At 42.1% G+C, this 26507-nt stretch overlaps 1 long non-coding RNA gene across 1 annotated transcript; it reads right to left on the bottom strand.

Annotated features, from left to right (window-relative positions):
• Positions 1–2144: 2144 nt before the first annotated feature.
• On the bottom strand, positions 2145–26507 carry LOC127021417 (uncharacterized). Its single transcript, XR_007767214.1, has 3 exons — positions 26467–26507; positions 22437–22683; positions 2145–2206 (listed from the first exon to the last, which is right to left on the bottom strand). It is a non-coding gene; the product is annotated as an uncharacterized LOC127021417 (long non-coding RNA).

Raw genomic sequence — 26507 nt, 5'->3', positions numbered from 1 at the left:
AAACTAGATGTGAAATCTGTCTTCAAGCAAGAACAGGCAAGTGAAATGGTTTCAATTGGCATAGTCTTGTCCATAGTTCTCAGAGAAAACAAAAATGCCTTTTAAAAAGTAGATTAAGCAACCAATCTGAAAGGGAGCAGCACCACGTATGTGTAGCTCAGTCTCTAGCAGAGAGGAAACACACAGCTTTTCTCCAAGAGAGCTCAACCTTACCTATCAGCTGGGCTCAGGCAGGAGTTGGTTATACGACATTGCAGCTGAGCACTTATATAGCAACACACTATTGGAGAAGTACAGCAAAGGAATGAGGAAGGAAGGAAGGACACAGTATCTGAAAGAGTTTCACATCAGCACCATGAGATCACATGCTCGGAAGCTGATCATTGTTTTCTTGCAGGAGAAAGCTTTGATTAGGCTTCTATAAATACAGAAACCAGATCACAGAGGTCTACCTCAATCTTGGCAGAAAGCAGCCTGTGCTTTAAAAAAAAAAAATTTACTTGAAATGCAACATAGGTTTGGGATTTGAGTGCATTCACTTTTATCTTAAAACAGCTGCAGAAACATAATGCATTGAGGTTACAATTAGAGTGCTCTCAATTTTGTGCATCTGAAACCTGACACAATGGGTTAAACAGATATTCCAAAATGCTTTCCAAATTGGCATCCAAAAATATCAGAAGAGCTGCCTCACGCTCTTTTTCAAATGTCGTTGCTATCAGCTGGAGGCAAGATGAAACTCCGTACTTACAGAAAGCAAAACACTAGAATTATACAGGATTTTATCTCAGTACTTTGAACATGTTATAAGCATTGAGTCTAAATATACTGGCCAGTTTAATCGATAACATATTAAACGCAAAGTAATAAACCACATGCCAGAAAAATATATATTTACCCATATTCATGCAGAAATTGTGTGGCAGAATAAAGAAAAGTGCAACCAACCTTTTATTTTTTACATACTTAACGCTTTCCTAAATGACTTCAAGTGCCTTTATGACTAGTATTATGCTTTGACTTCTGAGCTTGCTCTTTCTTAATATTTCTTTTTTTCTCATAGAACAGGTTTTCCAGAAAGTTGAATTGCAGGTCTCCACTTAAATTAAGTTTTGGGGAAAAAAGGCAAAACTAGATTTCCTGTTTCATCCAACAGACCAAATGGTGCAGTGAACAAACCTCACTGGCTAAAAAGCAAGAGTCCCAAAGTTATTTAGCGTATAAAATACAAACCTGACAGTTGACGCATAACTGCCTTTTTCATTCTAGCTAATTCCCTCAGTATTCATTTTTTAGTCAGGACTCACTGAAGAACTGTAGTTCATATCAAAGATGCCCAATATACTCTCTAACCAGTATCTTTTTCATCTCCTGCATGCTTTCTATCCAGATTACCACTGGTAATACTGTTGTTTTTAAAGAATACCACTTCAGTCTAACTAGAGTTCCATGCATTATCTGCTGGAAACCATTAACCTGCTTAAATTAGCTCTAGGTCAATTTAGAAACCAACCTGAAACAAATCAGCCTTCAGTTAGCTCACAAACAAGTCACTACTACCCCTGTGTATGCTGTGACTGATTTCTGAAATTACACTGACTCTTATCTTTAAGAGGCTCCTATAGGGAGCTTTGTGGTCATCTGCCTATTCAGATTTCCATATGATGAGTCCATTGTGAGCCTGAAAAGAGCTTTTCAAATTGCATATCTAGTATGAAGATCCTTAAAACTACCTATTTGTCCTAGTATCTACTTCTGGGGAAAAAACTACTCAAACATGAAGAACTGTGAATCAGCAGAATTAATTAGCACATTTATTTGCATTAGGATTCAAGTTTTGTGCTTGTTTTTTTCCCACTTCTAACAACCTTTATATTCTGTTTGAGGGAGGAAATGCAGTACTTTATAGCATGAAGTTCAAAAACATACATTTCTTATTCGTACGAGAATACAATGTATCAGGGACAAAATTCACAATTCCACAGTCACACTGAGCAGATGTTACAACATTATTACATCCCAGAACATGCTAATATAGTCCTTCATTTGTGCAATTATTTCACAGCAGCGCTGGGAAACAAAACAGTTCAAAAGGAGAAACTGGCAAAAACAGTATTAGATAACTGTGAATATATAAACTAGTACTTGCCTCCATCACTTGCCCTTTAGCATGGCTGACATACAGCAGTCCCTCCACTGAACAAAACTGCAAAAGAAATTGGGTATGAGATGCAATTCTTGGAAATGGGAGGAAAGATGTACACAAACAACAAAGTGAGCATGGTTCCAACTTCTGGTTTGTTTTTTTTCTTGTTCATTTAAACGCAAGTGCCTCTGGAAGCTGAGCTATTTTAAACTCTTTCAAATAACTGAAGGGATACAAATATAATTGAAGTTAAAACTGAATCTTACAGAGTTAATCAAGAAGTTCTTGTGAAGGAATGTTTTCTCTTGGGGTTTATGGCCACCAGTATGCACTGAAAGCACAGGCAGATTTCAGGGTTCCAGCCTGCAAGGTCAGACTGGTCCACAGAGATTTTATTTTCTCCTCCTATTTAGTCATTCAAACGTTCTGGGCATAGGTCAAACAGCTTGCTTTTGTTTATCTGGAGTTCACCTAACAGGACGTGAGAATTGTGAGCACTGTGAAACACGAGCACCTTTCCGTTCATTTCACAGGGAAGCCTCTGTCACCTTGGCTGAACTGCTACTGTGCGTAACAGCAACCTCTGCCAGGAGGCCAACAAAACCAACCCCTGTCCACCGCAGCCCTAATCCCTGGGCAGCACCCTTCCGTAATGGCAGCACCCTTCCGTCAGCCCCCGTAATGGCAGCACCCTTCCGTAATGGCAGCACCCTTCCGTAATGGCAGCACCCTTCCGTAATGGCAGCACCCTTCCGTAATGGCAGCACCCTTCCGTAATGGCAGCACCCTTCCGTAATGGCAGCACCCCCGATGCCACCCTTCCGTAATGGCAGCACCCTTCCGTAATGGCAGCACCCTTCCGTAATGGCAGCACCCTTCCGTAATGGCAGCACCCTTCCGTAATGGCAGCACCCTTCCGTAATGGCAGCACCCTTCCGTAATGGCAGCACCCTTCCGTAATGGCAGCACCCTTCCGTAATGCAGCACCCTTCCGTAATGGCAGCACCCTTCCGTAATGGCAGCACCCTTCCGTAATGGCAGCACCCTTCCGTAATGGCAGCACCCTTCCGTAATGGCAGCACCCTTCCGTAATGGCAGCACCCTTCCGTAATGGCAGCACCCTTCCGTAATGGCAGACCACCTACACGCTGAACCCGTCTGTGCGGAGACGTGGTAATGGATCCAAGCCACAGAATGAGCGTGAAGGATTCAAAGGTTTGAGTCCAACCTAGGCAAAGCACACCATGCCCGAGGACACCATCCTGGCTTTGCTCTCCTTTCCTAAAGGAGGGAACGGAGTATTTCAAAGGCATTTTGATGATCTGTTTAACGTTTCTGCGACAAGCCCAAGGTAAGGTCAGATGCTTGCCAGAAGAACACAACAGAGGACAGCTGAGAGCAGATACAATGACTGCATTTCTCTAGCCAGACTCACATACTATTCTGAAACACAGCTAAATCACCCAGATTTTCCAAAGGTTACTAGTTACTCAACTAGTTCTTGAAAACAGGGACGCAAGCTTCAGCATACATTAGCACTCAGAAGAATACTACGAGACTCTGCACAACTGGGGCATTTTGACTATTTTATTACACGCCAGATTCCCACCTCCAACACGACAGCAGAGATAAAGAAAATGTTAATCAGAACCACTGAAGTGGGATGCTAGAATATGAAGAAAGTGATGACAGCAAATATGAAGAACTTAGAAAAAATGAATGAATGCATTTTTGAAAAAGATCTTGACATAGAAGAAATTCTATTTCTACAATAGTATGAGTGGAGAACTAGGCACAATGTGTGAAGTATTGTTAACATGAGGTGTCGCTAACATAACTTCATAGCCATTCTACTTGTCTTTTTTCTGTTTTTAGTTCTAATGTTACTTTTTATGTATTAGAACTCTAAGAGCTTCTGCCAGTGAGGTCTTCATAGATATGCCCTACAGCACTACAGGACCCTGTAGGTCAACAGATGCTTTTGACCAATACCCAGCCTTTATACTGCAGAGTCCGCTTTCCAGAGTGCCCACAGATGGGCTTTGAGCTGTAGAGTCATGAAAACTACTTGTATTTTCTCCCTTGTGAATCACAGCCTTCACTGACATACAAACCAAATCTCCCATTTTCTGTCAGAAGCCCCATTTTTTTCTAAACTTTGAAAAGCTACTCCACTGGGCTAATCAAAATTCCTTCACTTTCCTGTACTTAGGAAGAGTAGACACAATCTTAGCTTTTTTTTTTTTTTGCATACATAATGGCCCTATTGCAGATCCATTTACTTAGCACGAATGCTACACATGCATAGAGAGAACTTCGAGGGGCAGAAATAAATCAAGCATTGCCGGTGCTGTTTTGCTCAAGACAGCTAGATTGTCTATAGAGACAAAAAAGTTTCTTCCCACTCTTTCACTTTTCTTCAAATAATTCATAACATGAAAATTTCAAAAATTTGTCAAGTATCTAAGATCAAGATCAGAAGTCTGAAAAGACTTTGGCCCATTAGATTTTAGTTAACTTTATTCAAGTAAAAGTTTACTCTAACTGCAGTTTAATGAATTCCCTTCAAAACTACATTTATTTGTTATTTGTGAATAAAACAAACTCTGAAGTTACCATTGAAACCCAGCTCAGAGCTGACTTAGCTGCAACTGGAGTACTTGTTACAGATATAAACAGTACAGAACTGTAGAAATAGGGAAGAAAAATTATTTTCAACAAAAGAAAACAGAAAAGATTCTGCCTTTTTGTAGAATATTTCAAATACCTATTATTTATGCTGTATTTGAACACCACAAACCCTTAACATTAATGTTGAAGTACAATTACCTAAGGAACCCTCACATTTGTTTTATTCCATAAACAGGTCAGTTTAATAGCTCATCATAGAGTTGTAGTCCACAGTTAGCAGGGATCTTAGGTAGGAAATGCTTCCCATTCCTCCTATTTGGCAAAAGAAAAACATTTTTCAGTTGCTTCAGGATAAGATTTATTAAGAAACAGCCCAGCTTAGTTTGAGAAATCCCAGATTACTTCCAGAAACTCATCCCCAAATGGATTCTGTATCAAGGCAAACAGTTTAGTAAGAAAAACTAGAGGGGCAATAGTCACACGCTGGAAAACCACATATTATGGGAACTGGGAACCCTGGCAAGTGATTTATATCCACAGGAGGATTAAGATATTTTAAAAGCATCATTGTCCAGCAGCAACAAGCAGCAGAGCAAATAAGGAGAGCGCGCTCCGGGCGTTCAGAGCCAGTCCTGTCCGAAAGAGGAACTGATGAGAAACCGGAATGGGTGTAAAATTCAAGGGGGCTGCGGTCTGGAAAACATTCAAAGAGGAAGACAACAGTAATAGAGTAAATAATTCGACTCAACAACCCAATTGGATAGTGGCATGACTACTCAATACCTGGAGAAACAGGTATATTTAGCTATTATAACAGAACAATTTTTAAAATGTCAGAGTGGAGAACTGGGGCAAGAATGGAAGAAAAAGACGTACAAGAGATAATTAAATGCAAAGAACATAGGTAAGATGGCAGAATACAGGGAAAAAAAGACCAGAAAACAATACTATTTTTAACAGAAAGGATATCTGTAGTTTTCAAGACATAATTCTTCTTCCTCCTCCCCCAAAATTCAACCAAGAAAAGATTTCCTGGAATTTTAGTGAAGTCCAAAAGAAAAACCAGGGACAAAAGATATATATAGATACACATAAAGCCCCTCACCTGGCCACAACCCTGACACTGACAGTACTCTATGCAAGAACAGAAATGGAGTGTGGCTGAAAGAGCAAATTGAAAGAAAAATAGAAAGACTCAGCATATTAAATAGTGCAGCTGGGAGATGAGGGGGGAAAAAAAAAAAACCAGCTTCAAGTATGTGTAAAGCAAGCCAATGTGTAAACCACGACACTTCTGTTGAGGTTCTGCATCTAAGATTTTAGAAAAAGGGAATAGCCCAAAGCCAGCTACTTTTGATGAAACAATAAGGAGCGGCAGGTGGCATGCCCCAAGGAATTCACTGAATTAATCCACAGTGATCCGGATAAGGAGTCCACGCCATTCAATATAGCAAGAAAAGCCGCACTGGATGGAAAGAAACTGCCACTTTAATAGGAACAAGGGGCACAGGGCAAAGCAAGAGACCTACGGCCTATTTTTTAAGCCAACCGTACAGCGTTACAGGACAAACCCAACATAGTAGGATAACAATAGGTTTTCCTGATTTCTGCCTAACGATTTCCCTAAACCCTCCAACCTATTCCCAACATTATCTGGAAGTCAAGAAGGAATGATGCCATCTCTGCTATCCTTGCTCTCCCTTCTCATATCACAGATTCAGCAGGAACACAGTTTGGTGGCTAAAGTACAAGCTGGGAGACTGGGCTAAATCAGCTCTGTCAGCCTTGTTAAAAGATCTTGAGAAAGTCAGCCTCTGCGCCTAATGTTTTTCTATATGCAAAACATGAACAACCCAGCTAGCTGAAGAAGGGGAGAAACACTGAGGGTAATACCAGTGAAGGGACTTTAATAATATGCTTTATAATGGAGCAAAACACTTATATTCCTCTGAAGGCAACGTGTACAGATTTCAGTTAAGAATAACTCACACTTAGAATGCCAAGCTGCTGAATTTTATAAAGGTAGCCAACTGTATTCTTTTGGTTAAAGGATTATTTAAGTCAACTGACACATGCACTATAAATCAATTCTTCATTTAGTAGTCCCACAACTTACACAATAAACCACAGGTCACTTGAATACCAAAGAACACAAAAACTTGCTCCAGCACACTGTTAATAAAATAAGAGAGGCTGGCAGTGTGTTTATGTATGAATTACATGATCATCACCAAGGAGCAACTTAGTAAGATTTTTAAGATATTCAGGGACAAAAATAGCACTATGTCTGAGCCCATACAAAACATGAGACATACAACCTTTCTCCTAGAATCCTCACAAACCTAAAATACATCTACTCATTTGTTAGGGGTGAGTATGCTGCAAGGAAAAGGGGGTGGGAGCAGATCCCTGAGGTCACTCAAAAGGCATTAAGAATTGTCCTCCTCTTCTCTGGAGCAGAAGTGGGGAGGGAGAGTCACCTTTTCCCACGCCTTCTCCATGCACATTAACAAATGGTCCTTTCAAAGGGTTCATCAGCAGAAGATTTTATGCTTTGGCACACCAAAATGTATTCATCATTTCTACTGCTGCATCCATTAATGGTTCACATGCTCGTACTGTGCAACGGTAGCATGTTCATAGACACACCCGAAGGTGATTTTTCAACATCAGCCTCTTCTCAGATCCACATTCTGTTGAAAAAGTTCCTTCCTATAACTTTATATTTAATACTGCTGACCAACAAAACTAATGTACACAGTTTTTTGTTCCTGAAAGCTCAAATATTAATCCTGTAGATAAAATTACACTCAAGTCACAGATGAGCAGATACCAAACATTCTCTTAACGAGCAACAGATCCCTTCCTCCTTCCAATTACTTAAGAAACATCTTCCTGAATACACCTACATCAGAATCAAGCATCTTCAATACCACCCATGGGCCACCTCTAAATTACTGCTGTCCTGTAAGAAGTACTGCTCATTGATTGCTGTGACTATAAAGACCAATGGTTCTTCTGCAAAGTTAGAAGTTTACAGTGTAAGGACCATAGACAAAAACATCAAAGATTAGGTAGTTTTCCTTGTTTATTAGGAAACTGCAGTGGCTTAAAGTTGAGTGACTGGTTTTCAGAAATGTTTCTACTGCTTTGCAGTACAACCAATTGCCACTGAAATATTTTCCATCCTTCTCTGAACATTCCAGTAACTTGGTGTTTACGCTGTTATCTGAATGAAAGCTATGAAGTAGAGGTCAAGACTTCTCCAAAATGAAGAACCATGCAGAGGTACCAATACATAATCATTCAGGTTTTGGTATATGCTATAATCATCACATGAAAATCAAAGCAAAATATTTCAGCTGTATTTCTATAGCTTGTGACCTGTAGATTTATTAGAAGACTTTCAAGACTGTGCTGCTGCATCTAGAGCTGATATTCCATAATAGTCTGACTGTGGGGCAATGTTACTGGTTCCACACTTTAGCAGAGCTTCTTGTTCTTCCTTCTAGAAAGCACTGGTTGTCTTTAAAGCACTTCCTTCACCTCTCATGAATTTCTTAGCTATAAAGTATTCATAGGCTTACATTACCATAACAGGTGAGTAGTCTATGAATTTACCCTTGGAATGCTCCTATATTATACTGAATTACTTACTTCCCCAGTTTTCAGATGAAAAAAACAACATAGAAAGGTCAAGAAGGTGCCTTAAGGTTATGTAAGACTTTTGGAGCACAGAATGAAACTTAAAATTTACCCTTATAAGGTTAATGTCATACCTACATGATCTCTCACTGCTGCCACTTTCTGATTTGCTTATGAACAGATAGTGTACAGTGCCACAGCTGGAACCTACTAAAACCACTTTAAAAATACCCTTTCCTAGAAAAGGCTACACACAGGCTATTTTCCATCAAATTAATAAAATCAGTGCTTCAAGAAAGCTCACTCAAGGTTAAAGAAAGATTTAACTAGAGCCTTCTAATTTGCCAACATTCACAATTACATACATCATACACATTTTCTACAAATTTTTTTGTGAATGTACTTAAGAGTTCAGAGACAACACTACCAATGCAGCCTGCAGGTATTTCAGAAGAAAAACAAATTTGATGGATCTGGGTATATACAACGAATTCTTATAAAGACCATCTGTTTTACCAGACATAAGAGGAAACTTGCCTATCAGCAAGTCTGTCTTTTTAACAAGATGGATTAAAAATTAGTAGTTTTACATTGTGTCCACCACAAGTATGTATACTGTGGAAGAAGTTACACAAGGCTGCAATTTACAACTGCGCAGTTTGCCAAGAGATGACCGATACCTGACACTTTCACTTTATTTAGTGATCTGTTTCAGAAAAGCCACATCCTCACATACTCTTCCTCAAAACCAAACTGAAAGGAAACCCAAACTACAGTATTTCCTCAAGAACACCTCTGCTTTTTGCTAAAGGGAAAAAAGTTGTAACCATGTTTACATGTTCTACAAACCAGTCAACTGCATAATCTGAATTCAGTGCTTCACTGGAGGGCATCTGAAGGCACCATCTCCACTCACAGTTCAAGCAGGGATCTGAGGCTGGCCTTTCACAATACAAGAAGCACGACAGAAATAGCAATCTAAAGAATTTCCAACCTCTTTTGCCCCCTGTGGCTCATTTTCAGTCCCACAGCATGACGTCCCACCATTTTAGTTGTAGGCACAGCTGCTTCCGGGGCTGTGATATGAACCAAAACAAAAAAATGAACTCAGCTTAGAAGGAAAACAGGACTGGGGGAAGAATCTGACCACAGAGCTGGTTATAACAACTTTGGGATAAGGTTAAAGAAGGGAGGCAGTACAGAGACAGGGCAGAATTACTCCAAAACAGTGTTATCTAAAACCTCATATCTGAAGCTACGGCCACAACAGCTGGAGAAACAGGAACTCACATGAGTTTCAGCAATGACTCATCAAAACAAAAATAATTTCTTTTTTACAGTTCAAATACTGCATTTGGTAAACAGAGAAACTACCTTCCCTAAAGGAAAAGGATGAAGAAGTATTAAGCAAATATTCAAAATATTGGGTCTTCCACAAAGAAAAGAGCTCCGTATGTATGTAAAGAAGGAACAAATAGACCAGGATTACAAGAGAGAGGTACTGGCTAACATTATCATTAGCAACAAGTCATTTTTCACTAGAAGCCTGCATAGACTCACAATTTGAAGCCAGAGCTCACAAGTGAGCAGACAAACAACGAAGATCTGCATATTAGTTGTGAGGTTTTTAATAACATGACTTAACTCTCTACATTCCAGCACACAGCAAAGTCATAAGCAATTGCAGCGTGATTATCAAGGACTCGAGCAGGGAAAACAATGACACAGACACATCAGTCCCACGTGCACAGTCCAAAAGAGGCAGCAATGGCTGGAGGCATCCCAGCTGCCTGGAGGCACACTCACTGAGGCTAAGAGCAAAATCAAGGGGAAGCTAAAAGCCCCACAGCCCAGAGGATGGCAAGAGGGTGAAGATGAGTTAAGATATGTGATGTTTTGGGAAAATGCATAAGGAACAGAGAGAAAACGTGGTCATCGGCACAATTCGCTCCCCTCTCAATTCAGAGATGGGGAAAGCTCCAGGCTTATGCGGACCATGACAACGAAAAACTGCTACAGCAATATACACTCATAAGTGTCTGTCTCATTTAAAATGCAGCTTTAAGCGCTGAGTCCCGTTTGTCAAAACAAGCCACAGTTTGTTGTTTGAAGAAACTGTTTTAAGCTGCTTTATCAATTTTCACTGCTGCAGGGATATACAGCAGCAGAAATATGCTCCAATTTCACTGCAGCAGATGCAACTGTTTGATTACTGTGGGTAAGACCAGCTATGGAGGTTTTTTCTTCACAGGCAGGAGCCTGTTCAGAGTAGTACAGCCTGTTCAGTGCTGAACTGAGCCTGTTCAGAGTAGTACAGCAACAATAAAAGCCTACTTTCAAATATCAAATGAATTCTATACGTGCAAAGGTGAAAAGGAGTAATTCAGTTTCTTTTAGCTTCCCCCTCTTTAAAGAAATCTTTCACTGGAACAGATTTAATTCCTTGAAGCATCTCAAATGTTTCTGTGGTCAGCTGCACTCCTATTATCCACTCTTCCTATTAACATTTGCATTATCTGGATCAGATTCTCCAGCCTCTGGAAAAATGCAACATTACTAGGCCATGCCAAAAATTTTGACAGGACCTTTTCAGGAGAGGAAGGGCTGGGGAGGAGATCAAAGCTGCTCTTATCCTCATTGCCCGTCTGCCAGGAGATGCTGCCACTTTCAGTGTGTCAAAGCTGACTCAAATGTCAGGAACAAGTGAACCACAAAGTGGAAATACAGGTATTTTCATTCCACTTCCAAGGCAAAACAAAAGGTCACACCACAGCTATTTCAGGCATTACAGAGAGACTTTTAAGCATGCTGGTCAGGAAAAAAAAAAAAAAAAAGGGGAGCAATGGCCTCTCATTTTAACTCCTAGCAGATTCATCTGTGACAATGCCAGCACAGAAGCTGGCAAGATTTAGCACCTCTAGTTCTAAAAGAAAGGTTTATTCCAGGCTTGGAGTTGTAAGAGGGTTAAAGCAAGTTAAATTAGCAGGCTTGTAAAGAAAGATACCATCTACCACCAACCCACACTATGTGCGATTTTAACATGTGCTTTTAGCCCTGAATTTTGGAAAGTATCATATTTACAATGACTCGTGAAAGAAGAAAGTAGAACTAACCTGGCACAGAGTGGTAAAATACTCCCCCTGATGACTCAAAACCAGTATTAATTCTCTGATCTTTCAGAAGTGTTGACTCAACTCACTGAGACTAAAAGACAGATCAAAAGAAGTTTTCATCTGGATCAGCAAAATCACAATGCTCTTCCCATTGATTCAGGTCCTCTTGGTATTAGGTATATGAAAGTCTTCCACTGATATTTAGCATCAAATGAGTTACAAAGTAGAAGTTTGACTTAGAACAGTTTACAAAGACTAACTCAAACCATATTCAGTCCCAAAATGGGGAAAAGTCTACTAATCCAAAACACTGATAACCATCCCCATACCGCAACCCAGTTCTTTAACACATCTGCTCTAAACAGTGTACCTTAACCACTCCCTACAGACATAAAACTTGGACTCAAAAGAAGCAATATGCATCTCATGTGATAGTTCCCTCCATGCTGTTGAGAAGGATACCTGAAAAGCTCTACTGTCTGAAGACCATTGTCATTGGAAAAACCTGCTTGCAGGCTGCAAAACCTGACAGCTTATTGCGTTAGTATTGCTTAAAATGTGACACAAAACCGGTAAGACAGACAAATTCCAATCAGAAGTTAACAGGACTCACTAACAAACTGATGGCTTACATTGCTCTACCACTTCCAAAACTGTCTTTCATATTCATGATACAACAGTGTCATCCCTGCTCTTCAGAAGAAAATTGTCCTTCCTGACCTTTCAAGTGAGTTAGTCCAGGGAGCTTTTAATTAAGTGCAACTCTTAAAAAATTACATTAGTATAACAGTAATGGCCTTAATCTGGGGCTGGTTTGTTTAAATGGCTCTTTTCTTCTAATTAAGCATTAGCAAGTCCCTCCTTGCAGTGCTACAAGATGTTCCGTTTGCCCATTAAACACCGCTTGGAGTCCTTCAGCCAACACTTGACAGAGGCTGGGAGGACCTACCAGTAAAAGACTACCCTATCCACACCTCCTTACCTACTCTCATTCCTAAGAATCTGCTACCAGCTGCCAACAGAAATAGGATACAGGCATAATGTGCTTTTAACTCGACTCATTACAGCCACTTCTCCAAGTCTCAGGTAGCTCAAGCACAGCTTGAGACAAGGAACAACATAACCGCGTATGCATGTACCCTACCAGGTAGAAATAGTGGCAAATTAGCCCTTGTGCCTCAGGAACACAGCCCAAGCAGAGTCACAAGTACCTGTCCTGAAGTACACGGGCATGCTGCCAGGCTTCTTCTCTAGTGCTGAGGAAGGAACTCAACGTAGCCGCAACTCCTCATTACAGCACAACAGCATGCATTTGGAAACGGAGTCTGTGTTAGCTGTAGACGCAACTGTTACCACACGGGAGTTGTGACTTCTCTGCTTTGTTCACTGAACATGAACACGTGCATCCCACGCACGCTGAGGTTTATTTTATTGCTTGTGCACTAATATGGGACCTTTTTAGTGCAAGTTTTGACATACCACAAGTATGATCACTGTTCCACATTTACTTTTAATCACCTTTCTTGGCACAGACACTGAATATTTCACTACAAGGTGAGATAGATTCAACTTTGGCTGACTAGTCTTGAGAAGGCTTTTAAAAGGAGTAAAGGCCTACACTTTTGATAAAAATAAAGCAATAAAAATACTGATGCCCATCTATGGTCCTTTTCTTCTAATAGATCTAATTATGCCTTTTTAGAGAACACACACAAACTGCACAAACACAGCACAGTTAAGCAGCCACACACACAAATATGCTAGCTCTTCAATATCCACCTCCACATCCAACTGCACAAAGACGGTAGTTAACTCGGTGATTTTGGTATAAAGAAACTGGGCTTGACGACTTGCTTGCCAATGGGAATCAAGTAGTCATACATTTAAAGCCTCAGCCAAAATCAGAATGTTTCCTCCCACATTCATGGCAGAGTCCACACAAAAAAAAATCCACAAAATCTTTACCCAAAGCAGCACAAAAAGGGAGCAGATTTGTTTGAAATAAGGCTGAAGTTTCCCTACCACTGAGGAGATGCAGGCTTATAACCAGAGCCAAAACCAAGACCCATGTTAATGGCTCCTTAGAGAACCATTGTTCAACTTGGGTGTCCACCAGAACTCCCAGGTCGCTTTCTGCAGACATGCTTTCCAGCTGGTCGGGCTCCCAGCATGTATACAGGTATATAGGGTGGCCCATATAGGGTATACCACTTGCTACATGGGGTGGTTCCTCCCCTCTCAACCCACGAATTTTACTTCCCCCCCCCCCCCCCCCCCCCCCCCCCCCCCCCCCCCCCCCCCCCCCCAATTCTCTCCCCTGGATTAAACCATGGCAGGCAGCTAAACACCACACAGCCACTCGCTCACTGCCCCCCATTCCCCAGTGGGATGGGGGAGAGAACTGGGAAAAAAAAAAAGTAAAATTCGTGGGTTGAGATAAAGACAGTTTAATAGGACAGAAAAGGAAGGGGGGGAAAAAAATAATGACAGAAGTAAAATATACAAAACAAGTGATGCACAATGCAATTGCTCACCACCTGCTGACCGATGTCCAGCCAGTTCCTGAGCAGCAGCCCCCAGCCAGCCTTCCTCCTAGCTTATATACTGAGCATGACATCATATGGTATGGAATATCCCTTTGGCTCATTTGGGTCAGGTGTCCTGGCTGTGTCTCCTCCCAGCGTCTTGTACGCCCCAGCCTACTCACTGTTGGGGTGGTGTGAGAAGCTGAAAAGTCCTTGACATAGTGTAAACACTGCTTAGCAACAACTAAAACATCAGCATGTTATCAACATTATTCTCATCCTAAATCCAAAACACAGCACTATACCAGCTACTAGGAAGAAAATTAACTCTATCCCAGCCGAAACCAGGACACCACTGTGACAAGGATCTGGGATTACTGGGAAGATGATCCTTCAGGTAAGACCAAGATGAAGAAAGCAATCACCAGATACTTTTCAAAAGCCATATTTAACTGACCAGGCCAAACAGCTACAGGGTTTTTTTGTAAAACACAGAAAACACCCAGCCCTTCCACCACTCTAATTACCCACTCTCAGACAACAATTTCTACTAGGCTATCATTTCAGATTTCCCACTCAGAGATACAGAACAAAACAGTTCACACAAAGGGTTTTAATGATTTTTTTTTTTTACATGTAACTGATTAAGATGCAAGAGTTTTATATCTTCAGAGATTTCTCCCACTACTCAAATTCTATGACCAAATTTTTTTTTTTTTTTTTTTTTAAAAACAGCGTCAATACATAGCTATGGCAGTTACGTAATTGAAGAGCTCTTAGAATAGAGAAGTCTGTTACTAATTCTGACATCTTTGGTCTAGAACCTGCTATACCTGTTCCTCACCTATTATTCACTCAGGCTTTTCACCATGTCCTGGTGATTGAGAAAATTATACCAAAACCCACAAATGGGTAGGACCTAAAGCTCCAGAGAAAATTCTGCTTGACAGGCCCCAGTGAGGGGCAGAAATTTACTACAGGAGGTCTGGAGAGGCAACATCGATCACTGTCTCCCGAAGAGTTTGAACACATGTTCCTCACCAAGACAGCCAGCAGTTGTTCTCTTGAACTGCATATCTTGATGTCTTCCTAATTTTAGAAGTTATTAAAAGTATAGTTTTAACAGCTACTTAAGGAAAAACAGTTATCATCTAGAAGAAATCCATCAGTGACTTTTCTTATAGAATAGGAATTCATTTTTTCCACAGCTAGAATAATTTAACCCTTACAAATCCTTATTAGTCTGGCCACTTAGTCATAAAATGCCTGAGGTTTACTTAGGTGAATGCTTACCAAGATTGAACTGGTGAGCATTTGAACATGAAGACGAAATAAGCTAATGTTTGGTTATGTAGTTGTGGTTCACTTTCAAAGTTTCCCCTTGATTTACATTTTTATTGCAAGCCGCCCATATTCTAGCCTATTCCCAATCATATTAAGCATTTCCCAAGCCAAACTTCAATGACTTCCTTCTATAGTTCAGTTATCAATTAATTTCTTAGAACTCTCAGAGGATTGAGATTAACGTTTCCTACATTGTTTCAGCCTTAAATCTCAGGAAGTTTTCCTTCCATCACTTTTTGCAGATGGACTTTAATTAAACATTAATAGTCACGAATATTTGAACACCTTCATAGGTAAACATCTTCCCAACTGATTAAAAAAGGTAAAACTGAAAAGAGGGAAAAAAGAAGGTAATGAAGATTCAAACAAATTAGCTCTCACACACTGGGGCCAGAAAATTCCTAAACCTGGAACCAGGAGGAAGGAGCCAGACTGCTCACCACAGTCTCCATTTCTCCCCCAAGCATGGGCAGTCACAGATTTTGGAGTGTCAGCCTTCCTTTAGATGTTGTGGCTTTAAACTTTGCTTTCATTGCCACCTTTACCTCCTCCAAGGCTTCTGGAGATGTTAGATGGAAGTTTTGCAGCTAAGTAGTGTGATCTCAGGTTGGCTCTTCCTTAGCAATTGTCATTGCAAGAGAGCCATACCTACACCAGAATTTTAAAGGTGCTGCACTGGTGCCAAACAATAAACATTTCTGTAGTGATATCCCCAACAAAAAAAGATGAAGAACAAAGATAATTTGAGCAGCACAGATGCAGCTACGTGATGGGTATTGAAAGGCCAAGACAGCAGCTGTTTACAGGAATTTCAACAATTTTTTTTTTTTTTAAGAAATCAGTAACTCCAATTCCAAAACCTCAAGAAATGAACTTTCATCCATCAGAGTAAAAAATGCACATCTTTTTCACACCAATATTGCATCTGGTCACAAGATAAATTAGTAATCTTTGCCTTTATTGCACAATAGGTTCCCTTCTCCAGCATTTCGGTTTTGAAAGAAGTTGTTTTGAAACTTAAGATCAAACCCACTTAAGAGGAAATTTGTTCAGGAAGTCCCAGTTTCAGTAAAAACCATTTTTCACACCAAATTGTTCGTAAATAGCCATCAATTACTCTCCACTGCCACCAAAGGACATGTGTAAGTTCAGCTGCTATTTATTATGATCCTTGCTACAGAACTTTCTACAGATTTCTTTGAGTACGCTACTTCAGGCATTAAAAATCAGCAGAACCTGATGACACACCATGACATTAAGTGCCAAAGGCACGGAGTAGAGAACGTAGTTCCATTAGACGGTCACAACTGCTATTTTAAAGCACAGCCTCACTGAACACTGCAGGTGTCCACTCTTGAAATCATCCAGTCAGGGATAAGAGGACCAATAGCTATACTCGATCACGATCCTGAAGCAAAGCATGGAGACAAAACATCTCAGGCAGTGAATCAACATGAATACACGAGGAAAAAAAAAACCAAACTGGCATACAAGGACGCCTCCAAATCGTGAGTTTCCTTACACCATCTCAACAGTAACACAGATCCCTGTGTTACAGATCCCCCACAGATCTGAGGAACTACTCCAAATGGAGAAACAGCACTCCAACCAACTATTCCCTTTTATCTTTTCTGACAGAACAAAAATACGCTTCTCGGGATGTAAGACAGTACTGAGTTTCTAGGGTGGTCTTTGAAATCAAGTAGCTTTTTTTAGTACTGCTTAACGTATAGACATGCATGCTATAACCACACTATGAACTGCAGTGTTATAGAGAACTATATAGACTAGCTCAGGTATTGGAACAGTCCAATTATATTACCCACCAACGAGCAGATGAAATTACTCTCCCAGCCCAAGAATGGTGCCATCCAATAATAATCCTGTCTTTTACCATTATCTGCAAGAGCTAGTAAGAAGCTAACATTGAAATCGGAGTGTTCAACAAACGATTGCTGGTTGTCTTCTAATGAGGGAGTAAGTGAGGCTACAGCTCCTACACCGATCACATACACCTGCTGGACTTTCTCACGAATTAAGAGTGGAGGCTCAGTTGTCAGCAGAGCACAGTGATTCTCAATCTAAAAGCTGCTATCCTCAAAGCAACTGAACAAGGTTAGAGATAGCGACAGTTCTTTTCTTTTTGAAACACATGCTTATCTTTTCAAAGTCTCATATAACACGACCACAGAACACAAAACCCATGCTATTCTAGCACTTCCTTAATAACCTTGCACAAAAAAGGTGAGTCAGCAATAGTGGGTCACTGCCAGTTCCTCGAGTTTGCTAAAACATAAGCATTTTTTTTTTTAAAAGTTAAGTGCCAACTTAAAGGGGTAAAGATCCTCCTTTAAGTTTCACAACAATCCTATAGTGTTTATAGTGATTACAGTGCCTATAGTGATTCTCTGTGCAAGTGTATTGTTTTATTTTGTGATCAGCAGAGACTGCCTGAGGAGACCAGGTCAAAATTCACTGTTGGTATAGCTTCATACTCAACTCCAGACAGCCTTCAGCTGAGTTACTGTTATCTCCACAAACACGCGCACAAAACCAATGAGAAATGGCTAAAGTCATTGGATTATAGGTTATTTGTCTCCCTTTGGGTAGAAGTTTGCAGCCTGATCTTTTATTTCAGCAAAACCATCTAAAAAAAGCTGAAGACAGACTTTACTTCCTGGATAAAAAGCATGCTTCATTAAAAGCTTACACTTCCACAAAATGAATGAAAATATTTCCTTGTATACCTGAATATCCACAGTTGTGAGGTTTTATCACTAAATCGTAAGGACAAGTATTAACTGTGTCATCACAATTAAAGATGCTTGTCCATTAATGACCTAGAAGTACCCTATCACCTAGAGCTTCTCTTTAAACTATTTACAGATGAAGGGTAACTTAGAGCAGTCAGATGAGCCCAAACTGGCAGCAGCCAACAAGCAAAAAGGTTGTTGCTCCCCTTGTCATCCTCCACTGAAGGTTGCCATCCCCTCCGTTCTGCTAGATGTCTGCTGAATTCCCTAACTCTGCTCTTTAAAGGGATCTAAATTTTAAAAAGAAAAACTAGCTTAGGAAGCAGAGCGAGCGAGGAAAAAAGTCAGAACAATTTCTTAACTCATTTCAGCAGCAACCAAAAAACATATCTGACTGTTCTCTAAACAGGAATTTGTTGGATTTGCTGTTTACGTTAATATTTGAAGGTTTCCTTGGGCAGGCTTACTAGAGAATACACACAGCACACTCAGAGAAGAGTAGAGGGAGCCTGTTTTCAGCAGAGGAGGACTGAAGTCAGTAGTTACTGGAATGCACCATGAAAATGGATGTCTTCCCAGCAAGTGACAGATGCCAAAACAAAAGAGCCCTCAATGGGCATGTTTCTTTAGGAAGCCAGAAGAGTTCACGAAGCCAGGAGCTTAGTAGTTTGAACTGGCATCTTTTGGCACTGGAATTAAATCCGAGCTGATCCTAAAAACTACTGGATGTCTTCAAGTGACTCTGTGAGTGTCATCTGTGACACACATAAATTTTGCTTTTTAAAAAGAAAATGTTGTTTTCTTAGACTGTCTCAACTAGAGCAGACTTTTTAGAGATGAAAACTTGAGACACTCATCAAGGAGTCAAACCAACACTAAACCAAAAACCACTTCAGATTTTTTTTCTTCTCCCACAAACTGGAATTGCACCTGAAGCATTTAAAGGACTTTGGTAAACCAGAACCAAAACTTACTCTTTCAGCACAACAAACCATCTGAAAACCAACACCCACAGCAAAAGCGTGACCAGCATGGAAACTGCTCTGCAGACCAGCAAGCAGCAACCGTTACGGCCTCCCCATCCCCACCACACACAACAAGCCCTCACTTCTCTACCCTGGGACGCTCTGCAGACCAAAGCAGTCACACTTCTCACAGGTATTCAATGCGAACTAACCAAGCTCTTCCTGTTAAGAAAAGGCTCACGTATGCAGTTCATGCTCTTCCCCAGCAAAGAACTTAATGTTAATCAACAGCCACTGAGCCACATCAACCTGCGCTTTCCCCTAGCAACGACACAGGCATATCCCACTTTTGAGACCTGCTTCTGGAGGAGTATGAGGAGACAGATATGCAGGGGTTTTGCAGCGAGCTGCAGCGCCCACGCCACAGCACTGGCACAGGCAGGTTCAGCTGGGACCACATCTCACTGCCCTGGCTTTAAGGAGCTGAAAACAAAAAGCAGTGCAACACAAACAGCACCCCAGCTCCAGCAGGAACGCTGAAGACTGGAGCTAGAGGTTATCCCAACTGAAAGCCGACACGGCAAAGGATCCCAGCACCACACGCCTTGTTGTTGGAAAACAGTCCCTTCAACACTTCCACCTTAATAGTCATTCAACCATTACTGGCCTGAATCAGGTAAGTTCAGTCGTAACAGATCCTGACCAAAAGTCGCTCTTTTTTCATTTCTCCAATTTTAACCATTATTCAGCCTCAGACTCATGGTAACACACATTCAATGCTCCTTACAGACAAATGATATTACACCTTACTACTATGACCCACTAAAGCATAAGATGCTTGTTCAGCACTCTCCCACAGGCAGTGATGGACAAACACTGAGCCTCTACGGTTGCAGTACTTCTATCGACCCCAGAAAAGGCTACAGTCTTTTTGCTCCAAACTAGTATACCTGGAGATCATGAAAAACACATTTATTTGCTAACAGGATAATCACCGTGGCAACTAGCTTCCAGGAAAATAACAGCCAACAACTCCAGGACAAAGACAGGCCACTAAGGAATTTGTTAAGGGAGACCAACCAGCTTACACAAATCTGAAAAATACTGAAAATTGCCAAATATACCTCTGAAGAGACGGTAAGCAGATGTCTGCAAACTTCTTACCATAACCCACCACACAAGTTGAATCAATGGCACTACCATCCATCTCAACATCTCAGTGCCCTCTAACGTTCTTTGAAATTTTTTAGACACCTTGTAGGGCAGTTTTAGGGCAACATTCTCCAATGTACACAATTTCACCTTTCAGACCATTTCTTTATATCAAAAGGAAACTTTATCTTATACTCAAATTCTTTGCTGCTCCACACATTAGTATTCACGTTTAGTCACATGCGTTTGAATAATGAAACTTCAGTTATTGCAAACAACGCTTAAATGCTGCTTTTCATGAAACGGAATGTTTCACAGAAGTAGATCAACCTCATCTTAGATAAGGAAATAAAGATTCATACCTCGCTTAGGGATATACAGTCAGGGACACACGGAATCTATGTATTCTGACAGGTTTTCAGAGCTACTGCAGGAATTGTTCAATTTGCACAGAACAGCAGCTTTTTGGGGAAACGCACACCGATTTTAATTGATGGAATTACAAAGACCATAACTTATTTATATACAACTAAGAAAAGGCGCCTAGTTGAGTTACAGAATCCAAGTCCCTGGTACACTATCTAAAACACACACTAAGATCATAACGGGCAGCTCAGAAAACCATTTCACTCCTGAAGCTCTGGTGTGTTTCTCCAGATTTCATGTAAGCCACTCACAGGAAACAAAAACGCTTTTCTGCCCAATGTTATTTTAGTATACTACCACAGCCAAATAACAATGCCCCGGTCAGACCAAGGAACACGTTTAAAGTTCGCTGCACTAAGTTCTGCCCACTCGCAACAGAGAAATGTACCAAGCTGTCACCCCTTGACCCTAGCTCTGCTTGTAGGGGAATGACGGGAGGAGTAACCGCAGTGCAGATAAGGATCCCCTTCTCAACCACAGCACTTCACTGCCAATTAAAGTTCACACTAGCATTGCAGACACAGTCCATTTTGCCTTCCTGTTATAGGAACAACATCATCAGGCTATTAAGCCAGACAGGTAGGTAGGTTAGTTCTGTGTCCCTCCAGTATTCTCTCAGCCCGAATCACTGGAGCTCATGAACAAAAGCTCTTAAAAGTGTGTCTGCTAAATACATACTGTACAGCAATGTAGTACGCTAAATGATTCAGTCAGGTATCTACTTTCAGCACATTAGTTTTCCTTTTGGGGGGAAAAAAAAAAAACCAACCTAATGAATAATCAGTCTCTTCTAGAAGACAGAGATGTGTTTGGCTACCTTTCACTGTAACCCACAATTAATTGATAAGACTGCCACTGCCCTGGAGTGTTAGCATGAACACCTACCTCACAGAAAAGATAACCATGTCCAAGTAGTTTATGAAAGGAGAGTCAGCAGATGTTATCAGTGCACACTGGCCTCTTCTAAGCCCATACAGAGGAAGTTAGCAGACTTCCTCATTCCAGGTTTAGAATTCAATATGAAAGCACAGCAAAAAGCCTTAAGGTAAAATACAGCTGTGCAAGCTGGTGAATTTCTGCACTTTTTAAACAGCTAAGGTTCTCCATCTTCTGTTACCTGGGTGGGACAAAGCTGCACAGTCACAAAGCAAAGCCCACCCAGCTCTGCTAGTCTTGTGCATTACAGGCAGATTGCCCCGCGAGATCGCTGCTTTCTGTGAGCAAAAAGACGACTGCGCTATGACCTGTGCATAGGAAGGCAAGCAAGACCTACTTCTTTTCTAGCCTTCGTTGAAGATGCTTTCCAATTCAAGGCAGATATCTTCTAACTTCTAACAACCAAACAGAGAAACCACCGTTGCCTCCCAAGTGCATTTGAATGACTACTTAATGTCTGTCAAATGCTTGGAAGAAGAAAATCTCTACAGACCTTGGTGACATTTAAGAACTGAACGGGTAAGCAGTGAAGGCTCAGGTCATACAACACAAGCTCTTCTGAAAGGAATCTTGTGAATACTCCTACAGCAGGTTCAAACAAGGTCACCCTCCATACAATGCCAGCTGGATATTCTGGTGCTCGTACAGTCTCACTGTGCATATGTGTATTCCATTGCTAAAACCATGGATAATGGTGCAGATCATCTGAATCTAGAAAATGTATGCCTAGAGTTCTCTTTGCCCTATAATCAGATGGCCTTTTCTTCCCATTTGTTATAAGTCATAGTAGGCATACATACCTCAAAATTGCTCAGGCTAGCTCGTCTCTTTGCATAGATATGCTCACAGTTGTAATCCAAATGTCTTCAACAGAGGTCTAATTTTAAAAATACTTAGAAGTATAAATTCCACAGGAAACAGGGAAGTCAGGGGAGGGAAGGAGATACAACTTATCAGCTTCTACATTTGCAGACATCTGCAGTCAGTAGTGTAGGTCATTTTCAGAGTAAATCTTGGCAACAAAGCTTCTTTGTAGAGGAGAAAGACCTGCCAAAATTAACAAGCACAGTAAGAAACATCATTAACATCTGATAAGCAACAAAAGAGCACCACAGATTCAGAGACTCCTTCAAAAAAAAGAATTAACTCATTTGAAATATTGGGTTTCTGCTAGCTTTGACGTATTTAAAATCAGAAGCAGCCTCTGAAGTTACCTCAGAATGAGTACTTTAACCTAATAAATTATCTCAAGGAGGAAAATTCTCTAAGCATTCAGATAATGTCTGATCATAACAGAGCGTGCCACACAATGCCACACTACCTTGTTTCAGACAAAACTTCCCAACTCATTAGATGCCTCGATGTTCACTGCGTATTTTCACACAGGAATGCTTGTGTGACCAGTGTCAGACCAAAGAATTAAGCTGCTGTCCAAAACGAGGACCAACACAGAGAGTGATGGAAGTCCAACACAGCACAGATATAAGGTACATACTAGGGGAGTTCCTGCATGGCAAAAACATTTAGGACTGTTGGCGTACTTCTGAACTTATCTAATTAGGACTTAAGTTAATAAAATGTAAATCCTTTGGGGCAGAGACCTTCTATTCTGTGTTTGCATTTCACATAGTATGGCAGATCTAGGTTCCAAATCAAAGCTGTTCAATGTTATTGTGATACAAGTTTTTGTACTTTTGGTACAACAGCAGGATTCTTCTTTAAAAATAAAAAAGGTCAGCTAGCGTTGCATTATCATAAAATGCTTCTGAAAGTATGAAGAGATTTCATTTTGCAAAAAAGACATTTAACTCCATACAATCACTTGTTTCCTTGTTTCCTTTTCCTTCTGTGACCATTTTAACATGCTTGGCTGGAGGAACAATTTTAAGAATTTGGAGCTTATAATCAAGCTTAAAGAATAAGCTCACTGCGCTGTGACAATATCCAGTGTCTCGACTGTTTAGGGGTTTCAAGAATTTTAATTTAACTATTTAAGTCATAGCAGACTACTCACTTTCGAGTAGTGCTGACAAATCACGTCTAGCCTGCCACCTTCACGTTGCATTTCATTCACATATCTGCACTTTTTCCAAAGATGCTGGTTTATCCACTGTTAAACATTGTGCCGAGTTCACAGAATCACAGACTGGTTGAGGCTGGAAGGGACCTCTGGAGGTCATCTAGTCCAACCCCCTGCTCAAGCAGGGCCACCTAGAGCTGGTTGCCCACAAACCACTTTAACAAGTCTCACTGTTGAAACACTACCCTCTCTCTCACGCTAGAGAGTTAACATGAGTCCCCTATTAGTTCTAAAGAAACTCATATCCTCATCAAGAGGGTATGATCTTCTCTGGAAGTACCATGTTATCAAGCAGTATCCGAGCACACTGCAGTAGTTAGCTTTCACAATGCCTTAGAGGACAGACATAAGGGAGAACCACTAGCCATATTTTAGGGGTGAGGAGACTTGAGGTCCATCAAGGGGAAGCCACTCAGCCAGCTCACCCGAGCAACAGCTTAAACTCAGTGATTCCAGCTCTCAAAGCCCAGCTTTCATTAGACGACAGCTATGAAAACCAGCTGAGGAGAACACACCACATTGGGAAGACACACTGGAGAAGCACGTGGAGAGAGAAGACTCCTCCACAAGACCTCTAAGCAAACTTTCCTAGAAACCCAGCCCAAGATATTATCACGCCAATTATTTTTGAATGGTTCAAAAACAATTCTCTGAAAGACCAGACGAGATATTAATACAAGGTTTGCCTAACTCCAGCGCAAGCCGCAGCAGCCCGCTCAATACAAATGCCGCCAGCTTACAGACAGGCACCAAACCATTCACCGGACCAGAACTGCTGACTTGCTAGATATAAGCCATTTCCTAAAGAAAGTACCTTTTTAAACACACAGAAAAAAACCTGTAGTTCTTTGATTATTTCTATTTTGTATCTGAATTAGATGCAGCTTTTAATTATTGGATCTTTAGCTATGATTAAATAAGATGTGAGAGAGTCCAAACCATGCCAGAGACCTGCTTAAAAAACAAAACCCAGCAACTTTTATGTGGTACATGGCAGGGGGAAACCCCAAACTTTTTAATGGCAAAAAACTTTTTTTTTTTTTTAAATGGCATGAAAGCCTGAAGTCCCAATTTATTTCTAATGCAAAATCTACACAAAGTAGATTTTCCTCCAAATTCAGTTTGCTTCCATATTCTGAATGACTTCCCGATCAGTTGAGTGGGTTTATCAGGCAGCTGAACTGGACATAGTGCATACCAAGCTCCAATAAACTTGTCCATGTGGCACAGGAACCCTGTGAGGCTGCGGAGGTCGCTGAGCAGTGCAAGTCCTGCAAGCTGGGGGGGCTCCACTGTCCCCAAACAAGAGAGGGGAGAGAGTCCCCCAGCACCGAGAGGGGAACAATCCTCCCAGCTAGCACATCTGGCTTTCCTCACCTCTGGACATTTCAAGACAGACAAAGAATCCACCCTGAGAGGAGCACTGTCCTGTTGACTAAGCATGAAGCTATCCACATGTTAATCTTGCTTCAGACAGGACCAGAAGCAAGCAGCAAGGACAGTGCCACTCAGGAGGACCCCCTGGCACTGGCTCAGGTTCAGGGCTTTACTACTTCAGTGGCCACGCTTGTAGCCCAGATGTGTGTTACTAAGGGCTTCCACCTCGCAGAAACACCTGACTTAAGGTTTGTGGCCGATGGACACCGTTTCTGATGCAGTGGTAGTTACGTCACTCTCCTCCTCCTCTACGCTTCCACTCAGATCTTTATACCTTCAGTTCACACCTTTACACCTTCTGCCCACCACGAAGCCTCCTTAAGTTTCCTCACTGATCAAATCTTGTAGTGAAAGTGATGCCTCAACCCCCTATACGTGCTTTGTTGGCCACAGTATTTGTTACTAACGCTCACTAGGTATTTCTGGTACCACTGACGACAGCAGCTGTACACACGAGTTAAGCTGACAAACAGTTCCAGTTCTAAGCCTCATGACTTTTGGTACTTGTAAAGCTCAGAAGCCACTGCTTTACATCTGAAATTCTCTACTTTAAAGGCCTATCTCTGAAAACCTGTTTTCAGAGCAGCAAAATTTGAGCTCCCTTACATGTCAGCACAATTAAATAATCAGTATCTTAATTACCTCATAAAAGACAACTGAAGTGGGAAGGAACAGGTGAAGAATACACCCAAACTTCAGCTACCTTAAAAATCCGTACGGTCAGACGCAGCCGGCGCCTCCAAAACAAAGAGCCCACGCACCAGCAGCGCCTTTGCAGACACTGCTGCACGCGTGGACCGGGCCCCGCTGCCTCCCGGGCGGGGCTGCGCGGGCTTCACGCCCCCGCCGGCCCAGGCAGCGCCTCCCCGCGGGTCGGCGGCGGGCGCCAGCCCTCCCCCCCGCCCCCGTGCACCTGCGCCCCCGGCCCGCCGCGCCGCCCCTCCCCCGCCGGCCAGGCCCGCGAGCCCCGACGGGCCGAGCCGGACCGGGGCGGGCGGCCCCGAGGCGGCTGGGCCGCGGCCCCCTCCCGGGGGGGGGGGGGGGGGGGGGGGGCTCTGCACCGGCCACAGAAAAACGGGGCGGCGGGGGCGGGAAAGCGCGGCCGAGCAACAGGTCTGGAAGCGGGTGAGGCCGCCCGCGCTGGGCGCAGCCCGGGGCCGCCGCCGCGCCCGCCCCGGCCCGCGGGGGTCCCCTCAGCCCCGGTCCATGCGCGCGGGGCCGGGGCGGGGGAAGGGGCGCCCTCAGCCCGCGCCGGGGCCGGTCCCGGTTCCCGCGCCGCGGGCAGGCGGGGGGCGGCCCGCGGGGTCACTCACCGGCCGAGCGGAGCCGCCCCGAGCGCGTCGCCGGCGGCTGC

This window comes from Gymnogyps californianus, chromosome 13, assembly GCF_018139145.2.
Source record: "Gymnogyps californianus isolate 813 chromosome 13, ASM1813914v2, whole genome shotgun sequence".
Taxonomy (NCBI): domain Eukaryota; kingdom Metazoa; phylum Chordata; class Aves; order Accipitriformes; family Cathartidae; genus Gymnogyps; species Gymnogyps californianus.
The sequence above is the reverse complement of the archived record's forward strand: the minus strand, read 5'-3'. Positions and strand labels throughout refer to the sequence as shown.